The sequence below is a fragment of the Chenopodium album genome, chromosome 8 (genome assembly GCF_948465745.1).
Source record: "Chenopodium album chromosome 8, dcCheAlbu1.1, whole genome shotgun sequence".
In the NCBI taxonomy this organism is placed as follows: Eukaryota; Viridiplantae; Streptophyta; class Magnoliopsida; order Caryophyllales; family Amaranthaceae; genus Chenopodium; species Chenopodium album.
Genome location: NC_137841.1, coordinates 37,263,323 through 37,284,196, shown reverse-complemented (window position 1 = coordinate 37,284,196; position 20,874 = coordinate 37,263,323). Strand labels below are relative to the sequence as shown.

Here is a 20,874-nt window from a genome sequence, read left to right as displayed (position 1 = left end):
CGCCTCGTAGCAGACAAAGTAATGGTCTGCATTATCAATATTATCGCTCAAGGCCATTACAGCGTCAGCCGGAGGAACGATGATGTCCCAGCCCCTTCCAACGGGGTGCTTTTCTTTAAAGGCCCTAAAGCCGCTCTTGAGAAGGGCAATGTTACCCGGAAGCATCCTGGTCCGTTTGGGGTTGGGGTTGTCAGCGACCTTAGGCGGCTGCTGATAGTCAGCCGCAAAATTATCTTGGTTAGAGTCGGAAGATTCGACCCTTGACCCTTCGCCGGCCTCAGCATCGCCGGCTTCATTAGAGGAGGCGGTTCCCTCGCCGCCTACCTCTCGTACCCTAGAGCTCCCGGAAGTAGAGGGAGCCTCTTCGTCAGACCTGCTCTCCTCCAAATCCCTCTGTTCCCCGTCTGAGAAAACCTCATCGGCTGGCACTGATATATTGCGCCGGCTCCTAGACCTTCTGGCCGTCTGTTTTGTTCTGGCCATTGTGTCCTACACATACACAGAGAGGAAGGAATTCGGGAATGAGCACATTGGTTCTGGCAGTCTAGAAAAGGCACCCCCTGTTTTAGACTCAGCCGTCCCAGGAGACCGGCTGAGTGTCCTAGGCAGTGCCGAGTGTGTGGATTGAGAACTCATTTATATTTTCTAAAAAACTATGTATACAGGTGGAGAAAGAATGGTATACAAGTTGAAAAAGAGAAAAGCTAAAATGGTACAGGCGGTTACCTTACTTTTACTCTGAAAAATCTAAAAACCGCTACAGCCGGTAAACCAGGTGTTGAACTGCTAGCACACGGAAACTCGAAAATGCTCTGACTCAGACGGAGGCAGAGAATCTCTCTCTTTCTCTCTCTAAAAAGTCAAATGAACGTAAGGTGAGAGAAAGGGGGGGGGGGGGGTAAACTTCTATTTATAGAAGGTGAAAACGGGGGAAAAATTTTTGTTCGAAATTTAAATTTACTATCCGTTATTGTTCACCTTTGATAGGTGGACATGTGTCACAGGCCCCACGTGATATGCACGTGAGCCCTGTGAGGGGCAAATGTTTAGGATAAAAATACCTTAGACACGTGGACCAATGAGAGGAGGCCACGTGTCGAGTTCAGGATGGCCCACGTGGCTTAATATCCTCTTGACATATGGCCCCCTTGGATACCTCTCTGAAATGGCGGCTTTCAAGGGCCCAAATCCCAAAAAGCGCCGTAAAACGGTGCAGCCCACTAAAATCTAGGTCAAGTGACCTAGGTGGGGGCACATTATCCAATGACCCTATAAATAGGGAGATATTTCCCCATTTTGGGGACACATTCAATCATTTATTACACCTACATTCTCTCTCATCAGAGAAAGACCTGAGCTTCGAATCTAAGCGAATCCCCACCTAAATTTCCGTACTCTTTATTTCCTTTCAAGTTACTCACTTGATCTTCAGAGGCAGAGCTCCAACCACCCGGAGTCTCCGTTGTTTTGCAGGTACAACTCAGCCGGACCAGACTTCGTGACGTAAATCTCCCGAGGGACAAAAACACCCAAAACAGGTATCATAATGCATTTGGAAAAATCCACTCATTCCTATACCTTTAAACAATTTCTCTACAGGTTTATCAAGTCCTAGCCTAGACAACGTAGGATGATGAACAAATCGAGTAGAGATTACCTGCCTCTAGATGAGGTTGAGCATCCTAGCTCGTTGTTCGGTTGAGGTTATGACAACTTCCTCCCATCCCGGTTTTTGAAGCTCCGGGTCGACCATCGGTTGTTGTTGTTGCCTAGAACCTTCACCTCTTTGTTGTCTCGATCTCTTTGAAGCCATTTTAGGTGAGAAAATTAGGAATTAAAGCTTTCTCTCTCTAAGGTTTTTGAGAAATCTTGAGAGAAAGTGGTAGAAATTTAGTGGAAAATGTAGAGGAGAGTGTAAGGATGAAGAATATGTGAAAATTTTTGGGTTTTGATGGATGAATTTGAGGAGATCTTGAAAGGAAAGTGAGTTTGGAGGTTTGAAAATAGAGGTTTTAGAGGGAGAAAGTGTGAATGAAGAAGAAGAAATAAGAAAGAAAAAGAAAAGAAAGAGGGAGAAGGAAATATAAGCCCGGACAAAAAATTAGGCGCGCCCGATTGGGCGAAGACTGGTTCTACTGAAATGTGAAATGCACGCCCGATCGGGCGCGAACTCGAACCTGAAATTCACCATGTTGCTCGCTCGACCGGGCGATCTTCGCCCGACATTTCTTTTTATGTCACTCGATTTCTCCCAAATTCCGCCCGATCGGGCGAAATTTCCCTTGATTTTTTTCCTTCCCTGCTCGCCCGATCGGGCGAATTAAAGCTCTGATAAATTCCAAATTTTGCGCCCGATCGGGACTCCTTGCCCGAGCGGGCATGTTTTGCTCGATTACTGACCCCTAGGTGCGCGCCCGATCGGGCGAGCCTCGCTCGATCGGTCCCGTACCCAATCGGATAGTTCTTTTTTTTCTTCAAACTTTTTCTCTTGAAAACTCCTTACTTTTATGCTCTAAACCTGTACAAAAACACTTATGAAAGGTAAAATTTCACTCTCCTCACCTCTCTAAAAAAATAAAAGAAAAACTAGTCTAGAAAGCAAGAAATACGGGTTGCCTCCCGCAAAGCGCTAGTTTATCTAGGTCCCGCACGACCTTCTTACCACATTGAAACTCAAAATGAACTGGAACCGCTTAGGTGAAGTAGTTAAACTGCACCAATTGTAGCCCCCCCTCATGATATAGCTTGAGTCTTTGGCCATTAACCTTGAACTCGTTACCACGTTCATCAAAAACCTCCATAGAACTGAATTTATTAGCCCTTTTGACAGTAAAAGGACCCGACCACCTTGACTTCAACTTTCTTGGGAAAAGTTTAAGTCTAGAGTTGAACAACAACACTTTATCGCCTTCTTTGAATTCTCTCGGAATGATCATCTTGTCGTGTCATCTCTTTGTCTTCTCCTTGTAGACACGAGCAATATCATAGGCCGTCAACCTAAACTCATCGAGTTGGTTAAGTTGAAGTAACCTCTTTTCTCCCGCTAATTTGGCATCCAAATTGAGCTCCTTAATAGCCCAATATGCCTTGTATTCTAATTCCACCGGAAGATGACATGCTTTACCGTACACAAGTCTATATGCAGTAGTACCTATTGGGGCCTTAAACGCGATTCTGTATGCCCAAAGGGTGTCATCCAACTTATCACTCCAGTCTTTCCTTGATTTTGCCACTTCCTTTTCTAGAATGGCCTTGATCTCACGGTTGGAAACTTCAACTTGGCTACTAGTTTGGGGATGGTAGGCTAAACCTGTCCTATGGTAGACACCATACTTTTTGAACAGGGTGTCTAACTTCTGCTTATGAAAGCGAGATCCTCCGTCACTGATTATAGCTCTAGGCACTCCAAATCTTGGAAAGATAGTCATCTTAAAAAGTCCTTGGACCACCTTGGCATCATTAGTAGGAGTAGTGATGGCCTCAACCCACTTGGATACATAATCGACGACGACACAGTTCCCTTTTGAAGAAGGGAACGGTCCCATGTAATCAACACCCCAAACATAAAAAATTTCAAATTCCAGAATTCCAGTTTGAGGCATGTCATGCCGCCGCGAGATGTTGCCTGTCCTCTAGCAAGAGTCACAAGCCTGCACAAAAATGTTAGCATCCTTAAACATAGTAGGCCAATAGAAACCTGTCTTATTAATCTTGGCCACCGTTTTGGTGGGGCCATGATGTCCTCCATATGGTGAGGTGTGGAAAATAGTAAGCACACCGTGAACTTCCCATTTGGGAACACACCTGCGAAATAATCCATCTGCACACTCACGAAACAAAAAAGGATCATCCCAAAAATAATGTTTAACATTAGAAAGGAATTTATTTTTCTGTTGGTAGGACAAGTCAGGAGGTAGAGTACCACCCACTAAATAATTAGCAAAGTCAGCATACCATGGGTGTTGCTCTACAATTGCATATAGGTTGTCATTAGGGAAAGAATAATCTATAGAAAGAGAATCCTTACCCTCATCATTACTGATACGTGACAGTTTGTCTGCCACTACATTCTCTGCTCCCTTTTTATCTTTTATCTTGATATTGAAATCTTGGAGCAAAAGAACCCAACGGAGTAGCCTGGGCTTTGATTCCGCCTTAGCTATCAAGTACTTCAACGCTACATGGTCCGTAAAAACAATGACTTTAGAACCAACAAGATATGATGTAAATTTTTCTAAAGCATATATGACAGCAAGAAACTCCTTCTCCATTGTGGCATAGTTGACTTGGGCTTCATCCAAAGTTTTGCTTGCATAATAAATAGCATGCAAAACTTTGTCCTTTCTTTGTCCGAGCACGGCTCCTAGTGCAAAGTCACTTGCATCGCACATGATCTCGAAAGGTAGATTCCAATCAGGAGCACATATGATGGGTGCCGATATCAAAGCCTGCTTAATCCTGTTAAAAGCCTCAAGACACTCGTCAGTAAAAATAAAAGGGGCATCCTTGAGTAAAAGCTGAGTCAGTGGTTTAGCAATTTTAGAAAAGTCTTTGATAAAGCGACGATAAAACCCCGCATGACCCAAGAAACTTCTAACTCCCTTAACATTAACTGGGGGAGGTAATTGCTCAATCACTGAAATCTTAGCTTTATCTACTTGTATGCCCTTGTCAGATACAATGTGACCTAGGACTACTCCCTCTGTCACCATAAAGCGACATTTCTCCCAGTTTAGTACCAAATTGCATTCTTCACATCGTTTCAAAATTTTAGCGAGATTTATTAGACATGAATCAAATGAAGAACCATACACGCTGAAATCATCCATAAAGACTTCCATAATAGACTCTATGAAATCAGAAAAAATGCTCATCATGCAACGTTGAAAGGTAGAAGGGGTATTACATAAACCAAAGGGCATCCTACGATATGCAAAAGTGCCATAAGGACATGTAAAGGTAGTCTTTTCCTGATCTTCAGGGTGAATTGGAATTCGGAAAAATCCCGAATACCTATCCAAATAGCAAAAGAACTTATGGTTAGCTAACCTCTCAAGCATTTGATTTATAAAAGGGAGGGGGAAGTGGTCCTTTTTAGTGGCGATATTTAGTCTACGATAATCAATACACATACGCCACCCTGTAAAAGTTCTAGTGGGGATTAATTCATTTTTCTCATTAGTAATCACAGTCATCCCACCTTTTTTAGGCACTACCTGCACAGGACTTACCCACTTGGATTCAGAAATAGGATAGATAATACATGCATCGAGTAATTTCATAACCTCTTTCTTGACTACTTCCTGCATGTTGGGATTCAATCTTCTCTGGGGTTGAATGCAAGGCTTATAGTTATCCTCTAAATGTATCCTGTGCATACAAAAATCAGGGCTAATACCCTTGAGATCATCAATATTATACCCAATTGCTTTCTTATGGGTTTGAAGAACCCCTAGAAGTTGGGAAGTTTGTAGGTCATTAAGTGCAGTACTGATGATCACGCGGTATAGTTCCTGATCATCTAGAAAAATATATTTTAAGTGAGAAGGGAGAGGTTTTAGTTCAGGTTTCTTGACCTCTGCAGATTTCGATTCCTAAACTAAATTTACTACCTTCATTGTCTCTTTGGGGTCTAAATCTTTTAGGGAAAGAGCTCTTTCAATATCCTATACTTCATTACCCCAGACGCTTGCATTATCTGCAGATAAATTCCCACAAAGAATTTCCTCCAGGGGATCCCTTGCAAGAACCTGTGGCAAGCTATCATCACAAATATCGTCCATTATATCAATTACACCAATATAACAACAATTTTCCTCTAGCATAGGCCCTTTCAAACTTTCCTTAAATTAAAAGTAACATTATCATCACCAATAGAAAGGGTTAGTTTACCATTTTTTACATCAATAATGGCTCCTGCAGTATGGAGGAAAGGCCTACCTAATATAATGGGTATTTGTGTATCCTCTGCCATGTCTAAAACAACGAAATCAACAGGGATAAAAAATTTACGAACTCTGATAGGGACATCCTCTAAAATACCTAGGGGTATTTTACAGAATGATCTGCCATTTGCAAAGTTATATTAGTAACTTTTAATTCTCCCATATTAAGTTTAGCGCAGACAGACGATGGCATAACACTGACACTGGCACCCAAATCACACAAAGCTTTATCAATAAAAACATTCTCTATATGACAAGGGATAGAAAAACTACCGGGATCCTTTAATTTAGGAGGGGATTTATTTTGCAATAAGGCGCTACACTCCTCTATAAAAGCTACAGTTTCTACCTCATTAAAGGCCCTTTTCCTAGTCAGAATGTCTTTCATAAATTTAGCATATGCAGGAACTTGAGTGATTAAATCAATGAAAGGAACTGTTACCTGCAAGTTTTTCATAACCTCCAAGAACTTAACGAATTGTTTATCAAACTTACTCTTCAGTTGTCTATTAGGGAACGGTAGTTTGATAACTGGGCTCTGAACGTCTCCTCCCTTATCCTGAGATTTACCCTGCAAAGAAAACATTAGAAGGGTTAGTATCTGTTTGTAGCCCTGCAGGGTTAGCAGGATTAGCGTTTGGTATAGAGGAATTTGAATCAGGAACTGGTTCATCTTCCTTTGGCATAGGAGATCCATCATAATGTGAACCACTCCTTAGAGTGATCGCATTGGCATGATCTGTGGGATGGATTGGTTGCGATGGTAGAGCTCCCTACTGATGGGTTTGTAGGGTAGATGAAAGTTGTGCAATTTGATTATCCATGATTTTATTGTGGGCTAAAATAGAATCAATTTGCGCATCCCTACTCTCCATATGCTTTTGCATGTTAGTAAGCATTGCTCTAATTTCCGTCATAGCAGGGTCAGAAGATGATGAGGGTTATGCTTGGTTAGTCTGGCCAGAATTTGGATGGTAATATTTCTGTTGTGGTGGGGGTTGCTGTTGTGGTTGTTGTGGAGGTGGAGGGTTTTGCACATTGGTACTCCGGTACTAAAGATATGGATGGTTCCGGTAACCAGGATTATAAGAGTTGGAATATGGGTTATTTTGCGTATAAGTTTGGAAGGCATTAACTTGTTCCATGGAAATCCTACAATCTTGCTCCCAATGCCCTACAATTCCACAATTTTCACAAAAAGCTTCATTGTTAGCAACAACAGAAACATTAGCTATGATGTGTCTATTTTATATAGTATTTTACCCCCGTCCCTTGGTCATAATTAGTAGTGTTTTTGGCTCTTTAGAGCCACTTTTATTGCTAATTGGTGTTTTCTAGTGTTTTCGTAGTTTTGGTTAAGTTTTGTAGGAAATTGCACTTTTGGGGCATTTTCCCGAGATATTATGGAGCAACTACAAGCATTGGAGAAGTACGACCAGTTTTTAGAGCCCAGGGCCGGTTAGAGCCATCGAACCGGTGATTAAGGGCTCGGTATATGTGATATCGGGGCATTTGGACCGAGTATTCAAGACCCGAAGAGGAAACCCAGATTGACCCGAAGAATAGGAGCCCAATCGTAGTCCAATTAGTGGCCCAAGAGAGCCGCCTGGCCAAAGAGGCTGGCGCCCGGAGGCGTGCCCGGCCGGGCGAGGGAAGCAAAGGTCGGCGCCCGAAGACGCGCCCAGCCGGGCGCGAGAAACGTACCCGATGAGCAAAAAGGCGCGCCCGATCGGGCGGTGCCTCGCCTGATCGGGCGCGTGTTATTGTTAGGAGTTAATTATTTGACGTTTAAGTTTGTTTTAGTTTAGGATTCTTACGGAGTATAAATACTTTCTCCGAAAAACGAGTTTAGTACTTTTTCTTAACCTTTCTTTACCTTCTTTTACTTTTTCTTAATTCTTTCTTAGACTTTCTCTCTCTACTTAACTTTTAGATTAGTTTCTCTCTCTTATACTTTGTTCTTAACTTGATTCTTAATTCCAGATTTATTTTGGTAACAATTTCTCTTCTCTTAATCTTAGTTGTTTATTTTATTGCTTTGATCATGTCTTATTTTATTGTTTTGATTAGTTTAGTTTTTATTATGTGTGAGTAGTTCTATTTCTAGGGTTTGTGGGGATCCATAAATAATATGAAGGGGTAATTTATTGTTAATAATTACCAATGATAGATTAATTTCCTATTGATTGATTTAATGCTCTATGACTAGATTTGCGCAGATCTTTTATGCATGAGTTTAACAATATTGATTCGAGATTCGACATATGAGAATTAATGTTTAGGTCTAGTTTCAATAGGCAGGTTAATTTATAAATACCGGTAAATTAATTGTGTGATTGTAATACGTAGCGAATGCCCTTTATGATCTGATTAATGTATGCATTGATGATTGATTATTATGTTTTACCCTGGAATATTATTTATTGGTGAACCTATGCCCTAGGCCTTTTATTCATTGTTTCTCCTCCTACTTTTATTCTTTCCTACATTTACTCTTAGTAGTTTAGTTTCCCTTCGATAATAATAATTTTAATTTGTTACTCTATAATCTAGATTATATTAATTAGTTAGGAATAAAAAGACTCGTTTCCCTGTGGATTCGACCCTACTTCCCTATCTATTTTAGTTAGTGGTTTTAGGAATTACTTTTGATTAGGTGATACGACTTTAGCCTGTCAAAATTTGGCGTCGTTGCCGGGGACACGGTTTTATTCTTATTTCTGATTATTTTTGTAGTCTAGGTTATTTCTTTTTGTCTCAGAGAACGTTAGTTCTTTGAGGCAAATCTATATTTGCTTTTAGTTTTTATTTTTTGTTTATGCCCAAATGTTCCAGGTTAGGGTACATCCCATTCGATCATGAGACCGAACGATCCTTCCATAGACAGAAGAACCTTTACAAGCAAATTCTGGCGGATTCTGGTGATAATAATAATCACCGAGATCCTCCAACTGGTTCTAGCGATTTAGAGGTATCATCACATCCAGAATTAGAGATGACGGCTCCAAAGAAGCTTAGTGATTACTCACAACCAAAGCTTATAGATTTTCCACATATCACTCCCACTCCGGCTCTTGATGGGGTACAATTTGAGATTAAACCCCAATTCATAACGATGATAGAGAGGAAGAAATTTAGTGGAGCTAAGGGTGAAGACCCAAATCTTCACATTGCAAACTATTGTCAGTATTGTAATACCATCAGGCAAGCCGGGGTCACACAAGACCAAATCAGGGAGATTCTCTTTCCTTTCTCTTTAACTGGAAAAGCCAAATTATGGTTTAATGGATTAAATAGAACTGCACTTGGTATAACTGACTGGGAAACTCTTGTTTTGAATTTTTATAACAAGTACTATCCTGCAGAGAGAACAGCTGTACTACGGAGTGCAATTCAGAACTTTGCTCAAGAAGCCGATAAAACTTTATATGAGGCTTGGGAGAGGTTCAAGGACCTACAAAGAGAATGTCCCCACCATAATTTGGCACAATGGCAGTTAATCCAAGCCTTTTACAATGGCATTGGAAATTCATCTAGAATAATCTTAGATTCTGCAGCTAATGGGAGGTTTATGAATCTTAATGTTGATGATGCAGGTCAGGTTATTGAAGATATGACGATACATAATTCCCAATATGGGAATCCTAGAGGCTTTTCTAACAAGGGGAAGCATAGTGTTGACTCTGTATCCTTTTTGCAAGCTCAACTAACTTCTATCTGCCAAAAATTAGATAATCTTAGCGCTGCTAATGTAGCTAATGTTTCTGCAATTAATAATACTGCTAATGAGGCTTTCTGTGAAAATTGTGGAATATTAGGTCATTGGGAACAAGATTGCAGGAGTTCCGTGGAGCAAGTTAATGCCTTTCAAGCTTATAGGCAGAATAACCCATACTCTAACACCTACAATCCTGGGTACCGGAATCATTCGTACCTTTCCTACCGGAGTACTAATGTTCAGAATCCACCACCACAAGAACCACAGGCGCCACAGCAACAACAACAGAAATATTACCATCCCAATGCTGGCCAGAAAAACCAACCACAACAATCCTCCTCATCTTCCGACCCTGCTTTGGTAGAAATTAGAGCGATGTTGGTTAATATGCAGAAGCACATGGAGAGTAGAGATGCACAAATTGATTCAATTCTAGCACACAATAAGATTGTAGATAATTAAATTGCGCAACTTTCCGCTACTCTACAAGCCCGCCAACAGGGAGCTCTGCCAGCACAACCAACTAGGCCTACGGATTAAGCCTATGCAATTACTCTAAGGAGTGGTTCAAACTATGAAGGGCCCCCTATGCCCAGAGTTGATGAACCTATTTTAATAAATAATGCTAATCTTGATTCCGTTAAACCAAACAATGTAGCTAATAGCCTTGCAGGGCTAAAGCATAATACTAATATATCTAATTCTACATTGCAGGGTACGACTCAAGAGAAGGTGGCCACTCTAGATAAGAGCAATAATGCTCCAAAGCCAATTATCAAATTTCCATTCCCCAATCGTCAACTGAAAACAAATTTGGATAAGCAGTTTGGTAAGTTCTTGGAGATGGTAAAAGATTTGAAGGTAACAGCTCCCTTCATTGAATTAATCACACAAATTCTTGCATATGTAAAATTTATGAAAGAAATATTGACAAGAAAAAGGTCTATTTGTGAGGTAGAGATAGTAGCTTTCACTGCATAGTGTAGTGTCGTACTTCAAAATAAATCTCTACCTAAATTAAAAGATCCGGGTAGCTTTTCTATCCCTTGTCATATTGGCAATCTAATGATTGATAATGCATTATGTGATTTGGGTGCCAGCGTTAGTGTTATGCCATTATCTGTGTGTTCCAAGTTGAATATGGGTAAACTAAAAGCTAATAACATTACTCTACAAATGGCCGTCCGTTCTTTCAAATACCCCTTAGGTGTTCTAGAGGATGTTCCCGTTAGAGTAGGTAAATTTTATATACCTATTGATTTTGTTGTTCTTGATATGGCTGAGGATATGCAAACCCGTATTATTTTGGGTAGACCATTCCTTAACATTGCAGGAGCAATTATAGATGTGAGAAGTGGCAAATTAACACTATCAGTAGAGGACGATAAAATTATTTTTAATCTTAATAATACCCCTAAAAGCCCCATGATAAAGGAGAAATGCTTTAGTGTTAATGTGGTTCAGAATTATTCTAACAAGCCCCAAGCTCTTGAAAAAGATCCCTTGGAGGCGGTATCTTGTGTTGCATCTCTTTCAGATGAGATAGACAAATGGAAAAAGGAGGTTGATGCAATAGAAAGAGCCCTCTACACTGTCGGTCTTGGTTTTGAGGATGAAAAGGTGGAATCAATCAAGCAAGTTGTGGAAATTGAGCCTACGGTGAGTGTTCCGCCAGATCGAGTTGCAAGTGTTAAATGCAATGACAAATTGGAAGCAACCTTCGATCAAAGAAGGATCTTTAGTGCGTAGCATTGAAGAACCCCCAATCCAAGTCAAGGGAGACCACCAGATAAGGAGAATTGGCGTCCCACAGGGCATGTCAGGAAGCCGCGTCGTAGACAAAACACCGCTCGACTGGGTGAGAAACCACCCGATCAAGCGGTAGGCCAAGGGTCTTAGTTCTTGTACTTGGTAAGTAGGTCGTGCCACTACGTGAAAAAATGAATTTGGCACCGGTTCAAACCCGGCCTAAGGCACCGGTTTGAACTATTGCCTATATGGGGGGTGCCAAAAAGGGGTTTAAAAAGGCACCGGTTCAAACCGATGCCAAAAATCAAAATTGGCACCGGTTAACCGGTGCCAAAAAGGCCCACAGAAAATTATTTCAAAGCTTTTGGCATCGGTTAACCGGTGCCAAAAAACCCCCAAAAATCAATTTTTTTTTTTTTTTTTTTTTTTTGTCGTCATTTTTCACTTAAAAATCAAATTGACTAAAATAAATAAGAACAACAACATATTGAAATTTACAGTATATAATCAAGAAAAAATTACAATATACAAATTATAAAATTAAACAATTACAACATATAAATAAATAAAAAAGAACTACAATATAAATAAAAAAAAATATTACAACATCACAATAAAAAAAAAAACCCAAACATCTAAATCAATATTCTTGATTCTTGATTCTTCAATTATGTGCAATATTTTGGGCCTGCAAAGCAAATAGTAATGTATTAGCTGCGAAATTAGTTAAAAACCCAGAAATTAAAAAAAAAATCGAAAAAATTAAAATCGAAAAAAAATTAAAACGCAAAAAATCGAAAAAATTAAAATCGAAAATTAGTTAAAACCTAGAAAATACAGAAAATGAAGAAAAAATTTAATTAAAACCCAGAAAATCGAAAAAAATTAAAACCCAGAAAAAAAAATCCAAAAAAAATTAAAATCGAAAATTAGTTTAAAACCCAGAAAATTAAAAAAAAAATCGAAAAAATTAAAATCGAATATTAGTTAAAACCCAGAAAATCGAGAAAATCCAGAAAATGAAGAAAAAATTAAATTAAAACCCAGAAAATCGAAAAAAATTAAAACCCAGAAAATTAAAAAATAATAAAAAAAAAATTAAAATCGAAAATTAGTTAAAATCGAAAAACAAATAATAATCGAAAAATGAATCAAAATCGAAAAACAATAATAATACCCAGAAATGAAATCGAAAAACAAAACCCAAAAATGAAATCGAAAAACAATTACCCAGAAATGAAATCGAAAAACAAATACCCAAAAATGAAATCGAAAACAAATACCCATAATTCGAAGAAAAATAACCCAGAAAATCGAAAAAAAAACCCTATTAAAATCGAATAAAAATGAACAGAAATAAAAAATAATAATCAAAATAAAATTAAAAAAAAAATACCAAGAAATCGATTGAAAGAAGTGAGGACGGTGTTGCATGTTGGAAGGAGATGAGGGAGAAGGAGATGAGGGAAGAGAAATAGAAGGAGGACGGAGAAGGAGATCGAGTAAGAGGAGGAGAGGAGAGAGAAAGAGGAGGAGAGGAAGAGAGGAGGAGAGAGAAAGAGAAACGGCTAAATGAGCTAATGTGTTAGGGTTGGGGGCTTTTATATGGGCCGCTTTTTTTTTTTTTTTTTTTAATATTTAATGGCACCGGTTCACTTCAAACCGGTGCCCTTTTATGTTTTTGCCACCGGTTTGAAGTGAACCGGTGCCATATATCCTGGTTCAACTTCCCACCAAATTTTAAGGCCATTTTTGGCACGGGTTTGGTCTGAACCGGTGCCAATTAGGGGGTGCCTTTTTGATTTTTTCTACTAGTGTGCGGGACCTAGATAAACCAGCGCTTTGCGGGAGGCAACCCGTATTTTTAATGCTTTTTAGACTAGTTTTTCTTTCTTTTTCTTATGAGAGGAGAGATGAGGGAATTTAATGAGTTTTATGAGTTTTTGTACAGTTTTGAAGGAAAAGAGTTATACAAAAATTGAAGAAAAGAAGAAAGCAACAAATTCGCCAAATAGCCTCGGGCCCGACCGGGCACGAGAGTTGGGTTAAAAAAATCGAGTGTTTTCGCCCGACCGAGCGAATGCCGCCTGACTGGGCGCAAAACTCGTCGTTTACGGACATCTTCGATCGCCTGATCGGGCAAATCTCGCCCGACCGGGCGCGAGAAGAGACGAAAATTTCAGCACTTGATCGCCCGACCGGGCAAGTTCCGCACGACCGGGCGCGAGAGTATATGAAATCGGGTATTTTAGGTCGCCCAATCAGGCGAGTTCCACCCGACCGGGCGCAAGAGCATAATAGAAATTAAAAATCAGATCGCCCGACCGGGCGAGCACCCGCCCGACTGGGCGAGACATACCCGATGTCCTTCTTCTTCTTCTTTATTCGTTCTTTCCTCATTTCTAACTCTTTCCTCCATAACTTTCTCTCTCTAAAAAACTTAAATCCTCTACCTTCTCTCTAAGTTTTCTTCTCCATTTCTCACCCAAATCCAAAACTTTTTACATATTATTAATCCTCTCTTCATCCTCTACATTTCTTTATCAAAATTTTCGAATTTCATTCAAATTAATTTTCATACCCATTTTTACCATGGCTTCAAAGAGGGCTCGATCTATTTTTGGTAGGAGTTCTAGCTCGAGGGAGGAGTATGACCCGGATTTACAACTCCCGTACTGGCCAACTATCCGTATTGCTAGCCAGGAGCAAAAGGAGCGGCTAGAACACCTAGCCGGGCGCGAGGTAATTCCTTCACGGTCGTTACACCGCCCTACTTTAGAATCGTATGGTTTGTATGATTTTGTTAAACGATTTTATAATGACATAGGCATGAGTAAATTCGTTGATATGCATTATCCTACATACCGTAAATTAACTTGTGAATTCTTGTCTTCTTTGAAAGTTGTAAATAGTAGAAATGGACCGAATTTCATTTTAGGTTGAACAATAGGAATATTAGTTTAACTTATGTGGAATTTTGTAAATTGTTTGAATTAAATTCTGAATTACCACACCAATGGCATGCTGAATATAAAATGGGTGACATTTATTATGCTCTGACTGGTTTGCCTACTCCCGACCCCCAACATGTTAGTACCAAACCTATTCATCACCCTATTCCAAAAATCTGGCAAAGATTTGCGGGTTTGTATTTTCTAGGTAGGAATGAGCCCTATAATGCCCAAACTAATGAACTAGCTATAATAGGACACTATGTGTATAGGTTTGGGAAACTGAACATAGGTAGGTACATCATTCACCATCTGAGCAGACATGCCACAGCCAGTACCCAATCTCGCACCCCTATTCGTATAGAAGGCCTTATCACTAGAATAGCAGTGAAAAAAGCTGGTTTTGTTGAGGGTGGACCCCACCAACTGACCAACTGTGGACCGGATACCTATATGACTGCTAGGTATTTTGAGGAGTTGGGGTGGGTACGATCGGACAGTGAGCAGACACCCCACTGGTGTATTAGGACTGGGACCGAGCAGCCTTTGCCCATCTTTTCCCTACCTAGTCCTGACTTGACCGCCTTTCCCCTCGGGCAAGCATCTTACACATATGACCTTTTAGTTGCCAACGCTAGGGGGCAAGCACCCCCAGTCTCACCACCAGTTCCACCACCCCAGCCTCAGCCTCAGCCTGAGGTAGCGTTTTCTCCACCTCGCATGTCTCACTCCGTCCCCCATGTTGACTCTGACCCAGTTTGGGACCTTCAGAGTATAGGTCAGGCTTTAGGCCGGATCGAGCATTCCCACACTGACCTTAGGAGGATGGTAGGCTCTATTGACCAGAGGTTAGGGTACCTAGAGAGGAACCAGGGTAGAGCTCTCTACCCTATGTACGATGATTATGCTCGTCGGGGCAACATTCCCGATGATGCTATTTACCCTGACTGGTTTCAGCCTCCACCTCAGGGATACGATAGGGATCCCACTGCCCATGGCATTTATACTAACTATTCTACCTTCCATGGGTACGGCCAGGACATTCCTTTCGGGGGACCGGCTGGGGGGAGTTTTCATGCTGATTATTTGGTGGTAGCTCTTCCGGTGCAGGTGGCAGTGGAGGTGTAGGGTTCGGCTCCATGGATGAGGATGATCAGGGCTAGCTATGCTGGGCTAGTTCCCGAGCCAATGAGGACATTGTCTGATTCTGGCTTGGGGGAGATTTTGGATTTGGTATCTTTCTTTTTCTCTTTTCTTTTAATTTTAGTGTGTTTTCTTAGTTTAGATTTATTGCTTTTTATGAGTGAAATTGTAAGAGTTGGGATTATTTATATTGTTTGGAGTATATTTGGTGGATTTTTGTTAGAGTTGGTTATGTAGGAGATGTTGATCATTATTTATTTTGATCATGGGTTTTACTAGGATTTGCTCCCTTAAGCATAGCTTTTCTCTCACTTGTTCCCAAATGATTCCTACCCTTTACCCTAGCCTTACATTACAAGCTTTAAAGACCTTCCGACCTTTGTGCATAGAGTTGTATGAATGTGAAAGTGTTGTTTATCAATGCAAGTTATGATTTGAGATATTTCAAGTCGACTAGTAGGTTGAGCGTTCATTGTTTTAAACACACGAGAGTGTGAGTTGGGAAGGCATTGTTCACAAATAAAGGGGTTGGATGGAGAGCGATCGAGTACATCTTTTACTCGCCACATAAATGAGAGTTGAGTGTGTGAGCACTAGTCTTGAATTCTATATGCTCTTTTGGTTTGCTCTATTTGACAATTGTTAGGGAAGAAGGGCAATTGGATGGATCTGATTGGTTGATTTTGAAGCATGTTTATTTGATTTACCCTGAATTGTTTGTGCTTAATTTTTCCTTTTTTGGGGTGAAGCATATTTATTTATTCATTGATGAGATCTTTGCTTAGGGACAAGCAAAGGTTTGGCTTGGGGGAGTTTGATGTGTCTATTTTATATAGTATTTTACCCCCGTCCCTTGGTCATAATTCATAGTGTTTTTGGCTCTTTAGAGCCACTTTTATTACTAATTAGTGTTTTCTAGTGTTTTCGTAGTTTTGATTGAGTTTTGTAGGAAATTGCACTTTTAGGGCATGATGCAAGTCTAAGCATGGAGAACTTCGAAGATTTGCTTATCATGCATCAAGATAGTTTATCCCTAAACATTGATTCAAGCCAAGCATTGCATGGACACTTTCTTGGATATCAAAGCAAAGCCACGGTTTGCTTAGTGGTTTTTCTTGGAGTCTAGTTCACTTTCTTGAACTTTCTTGAATTTTCTTTACTTAGATTTTGCTTACAAGTTTTTACCTTTCACTTGAAAGGGTTTTTCTTGGTTCAAGCATTAGGATCTTTAATCTTTATTTAGTTCTTTAATTTTTATTTATTTATTTAGTTGCTTTAAAAATCAGTTAGTTAGCAAAATAAATCAATTTAGGCGTGTGCTTGTTCTCCAAGGAGTTTGGTGTATGCTTGTGCGCCAAGGTGCTTGCTCTTCAAGCAAGTTAGAGTTCTAGTTTAATTAGGATTGAATTAGGAACTTGTCCTAATCTTCCTAGGTAAACTAAGTCTTATAAATAGGGCTGTAAAACACACGAATAAACATATAGATTAATATTCACATTTATTTCTTAAGTTGCATACTTGAGTTTTTGTTGATTGTGATCAATTGCTGTTTTGCTTGTTTTAGTTAAAACATTCGTTTGGATTGATTAATTGGGTGGATTCTTAATTGATTAATCTTAGTTTTTGTTTAATTCTTGGTGGATTTCCTGTATAGAATTAGACTTAAACATATCCCTTGTGTTTTGTTGATTTTCGGATCAATAATTCACATCATCTTTGGTATCAGAGCCAGGTTGCGCAACTTCGGTAAAAATTAAACTGGGAACAATTGGCTGGGAATTTTTACGTGATTTTTTTTGCATTGAACTCTAAAAACGTCCAGCTATCACCATATAAAATTTCATAATTTTTAGTTGAGTAACGCGTTCTACACAGCCTCAAACGTTTGGTGTTTGTGCACTGATTTGCGGTTGGGAGTCCGGTTTTTGTGTTGCCTAGTTTTCCTTCAAGATTCGATCTTTTAATCAAGATTTTTGCATAAACTGACTTGGTTTGTGTAGGAATCATGAGTGACGAAGAGGTCCCACAAGTTCCAAGGGGATTAACCTTAGAACAAGCTCAAAATCTTAGAAGAGATAGGCGAATTGACGAGTTGGCAGCAAGGATGGATGAGATATTAAAAAGGCTTGATACTCTTGCTGGAGATTCTTTAAGGAAAGAGAATTCTAACCCTAATTCTGGTTCAAGTGAGGAAGAACAACCAAGGAGGAACCCAAGGAGGCCACGAAATAATTATTCCTCAAGTGATGAATCACCAAGGCCTAGGAGCAGAGATCGACCAAAGGATGATGATAGGAACCTTCGATTAGATCTTCCAGAATTCAATGGGAGTATGAATGAACCTGAAAAATACCTTGAGTGGATTAGAAGGGCCGAGACACTCTTTGATTACAAGGAGTATGATGAAAGGAAAAGATGCAAATTAGCTGAATTAAAACTGACCGGTTATGCTAGTCTTTGGTATGATAATCTAAAGAAGAAGAGGCATAAGGAGGGGCGTGTAAGAATATCAACTTGGGAACAACTCAAGAAGCACATGAAAAAAAGGTTCGTACCTAGTGATTATATTCAAGATGTTTATCTTAAGATGCAACTTTTTAAACAAAATTCTATGACTGTTGAGAATTATATTGGTGAATTTGAAAAGTTATGCATGCTATGTGGCTTAGAAGAGATTGTTGAGCATAAGATTGCTAGATTTATTTCGGGGTTGAATGATAATATTGCTGAAAAAGTTGAATTGCAACAATATTGGTCCTTTGAGGATGTTTGCAAGGTAGCTTTGAAAGTTGAAAAACAAATAAAGGGGAAGAAAGGGACGTACACTAAGTCCTTTGTAAAGGGTTTCGCTAAACCTTTTGAGAAGAACAGCTTGGAGAAAAGTGGTTCTAGTTCGAACTACAAGGAGACTAAATCAATTGTGTGATTGTAATACGTAGCGAATGCCCTTTATGATCTGATTAATGTATGCATTGATGATTGATTATTATGTTTTACCCTGGAATATTATTTATTGGTGAACCTATGCCCTAGGCCTTTTATTCATTGTTTCTCCTCCTACTTTTATTCTTTCCCACTTTTACTCTTTGTAGTTTTGTTCCCTTCGATAATAATAATTTAAATTTGTTACTCTATAATCTAGATTATATTAATTAGTTAGGAATAAAAAGACTCGTTTCCCTGTGGATTCGACCCTACTGTGGATTCGACCCTACTTCCCTATCTATTTTAGTTAGTGGTTTTAGGAATTACTTTTGATTAGGTGATACGACTTTAGCCTGTCAAGCTACAGAGTTAGGAGTAGCAGTAAGATTATCTAATTTTTGACAAATAGATGTTAATTGAGCTTGTAAAAAGGATACGAAACCGACATTATGTTTTCCTTTATTTGCAAACCCTCTCGGATTCCCGTATTGGGAATTGTGTATTTGCATATCTTCGTTAACCTGTCCGGTATCGTCCACATTTAAATTCATGAATCTCCCACTAGCTGCAGAATCTAGAACTGATCTAGATGAATTTCCAAGTCCATTGTAGAAAGCTTAGATCAATTGCCATTGTGCTAGATTGTGGTGGGGGCATTCTCTCTGTAGATCCTTAAACCTCTCCCAAGCCTCATATAAAGTTTCATCGGCCTCTTGAGCAAAGTTCTGAATAGCACTCCTTAGTACAGCTGTTCTCTCTGCAGGGTAATATTTATTATAGAAATTCAACGCAAGAGTTTCCCAGTAAGTAATACCAAGTGAAGTTCTATTCAAACCATTAAACCATAATTTAGCTTTGCCACATGATGAAAAGGGAAAAAGAATCTCCCTGATTTGGTCTTGTGTGACCCCGGCTTGTCTTATGGTGTTACAATATTGGCAGAAATCTGCAATGTGAAGATTAAGATCTTCACCCTTAATTAGCTCCACTGGAATTGCTTCCTCTCTATCATAGTGATAAATTGGGGCTTGATTTCAAATTGTACTCCATCTAGGGCTGGAGTGGGAGTAAGGTGCGGGAAATCTGTGAGCTTCGGCTGCGAGTAGTCACTGAGCTTCTTTTGGGCCGTCATCTCTGATTTTGAATCTGAAGGAATTTCTGTGTCGCTAGAATCAGATGGAGGGTCTCTTCGATTGTTGTCTTCCTCAGAACTCGCTAGAATTTGTCTATAAAGATTCCTTTGCTTATGAAACTAGCGCTCGATCTCAAGATCAAATGGGATGTAACCTGATCTGGAACACCTGGGCATAAAAAAGGAACTAAAAGACAAATATGAAAATTGCCTCAAAGAACTAACGTTCTCTGAGACAAGAGGGGATAATCTAGACTACAAAAAAATAATCATAAAATAAAAATAAAACCGTTTCCCCAGCAACGGCGCTAAATTTTGACAGGTTCAAGTCGTATTCACCTAATCAAAAACAAAACCTAAATCCACTAACTATGTAGATAGGGAAGAAGGGTCGAACCACAGGGAAACAGGTCAATTTATTCCTGATTAATTAGAAGTAATCTAAATTATCAAGTAACCAAATTTGTTGTAAAGGATGTAATTATACTACTAAAGGTAAAAGTAGGAAGGGAATAAAATAGGAGATAAATCAATGAAGAAAAAACCTAGGGCATAGGTTTACTAATAAACATTATTCCAGGGTAAATCATAATAAGCAATCATCAAGCATCAATTAATCATATTATAAAGGGCTTTTGCTACGTATTACAATCACAGAGTTAATTTACCGGTATTAAATCTCATCTCTCGAATCTCGACTTAACCATTTATAAATTAGTCCGCCTATTGAAACTAAGCCTAAACATCAATTCTCATCTCTCGAATCTCGAATTAATATTTCTAAACTCATACAATTAAATCTGGCCAAACCTAATTGCATAGCATTAAATCAATCAATAGGAAATTAATCAAGCATTTATAATCAACAATCACAAATTACCCCTTCATATTATTTATTAAATCCCCATAAACCCTAGAAATAAAACTACTCAAGCATAATTAAATCTAAACTAATCAAAACAATAAAACAAGACATGATGAAAGAATTAAAGAAAATAACTGAAATTAAAAGAGAAGAAATTGTTAACAAAAGAAATCTAGATTAAGGTATGGAATTAAGAACAAAGTTGAGAGAATTTAAGAGAGAGAAAATATTCTAAGTAGAGAGAGAAAGTCTAAAAGAGAAGGTAATCAAAATTATGTACAAAAATTGTACTTAAACATCCTTAAAAAAAATCCTAATTGAAAACTAAAACTTCAGCTCCAAAAACACGCGCCCGATCGGGCCCGCCTTTTTTTCTTCACTCTTCCTGCGCAGCCGCACCCGATCGAGCTTACGCTCACCCGATCGGGCACACCTTCTTGCTGATG

General features: G+C 39.2%; 2 non-coding genes across 2 annotated transcripts; one reads left to right on the top strand and one right to left on the bottom strand.

Moving 5' to 3' along the window:
• Positions 1-9,321: 9,321 nt before the first annotated feature.
• On the bottom strand, positions 9,322-9,428 carry LOC145557095 (small nucleolar RNA R71). The gene has a single exon (XR_014092169.1). It is a non-coding gene; the product is annotated as a small nucleolar RNA R71 (small nucleolar RNA).
• Positions 9,429-19,070: 9,642 nt separating this feature from the next.
• LOC145556967 (small nucleolar RNA R71) lies at positions 19,071-19,177 on the top strand. Its single transcript, XR_014092055.1, has one exon. It is a non-coding gene; the product is annotated as a small nucleolar RNA R71 (small nucleolar RNA).
• The last annotated feature ends 1,697 nt before the right edge of the window (positions 19,178-20,874 follow it).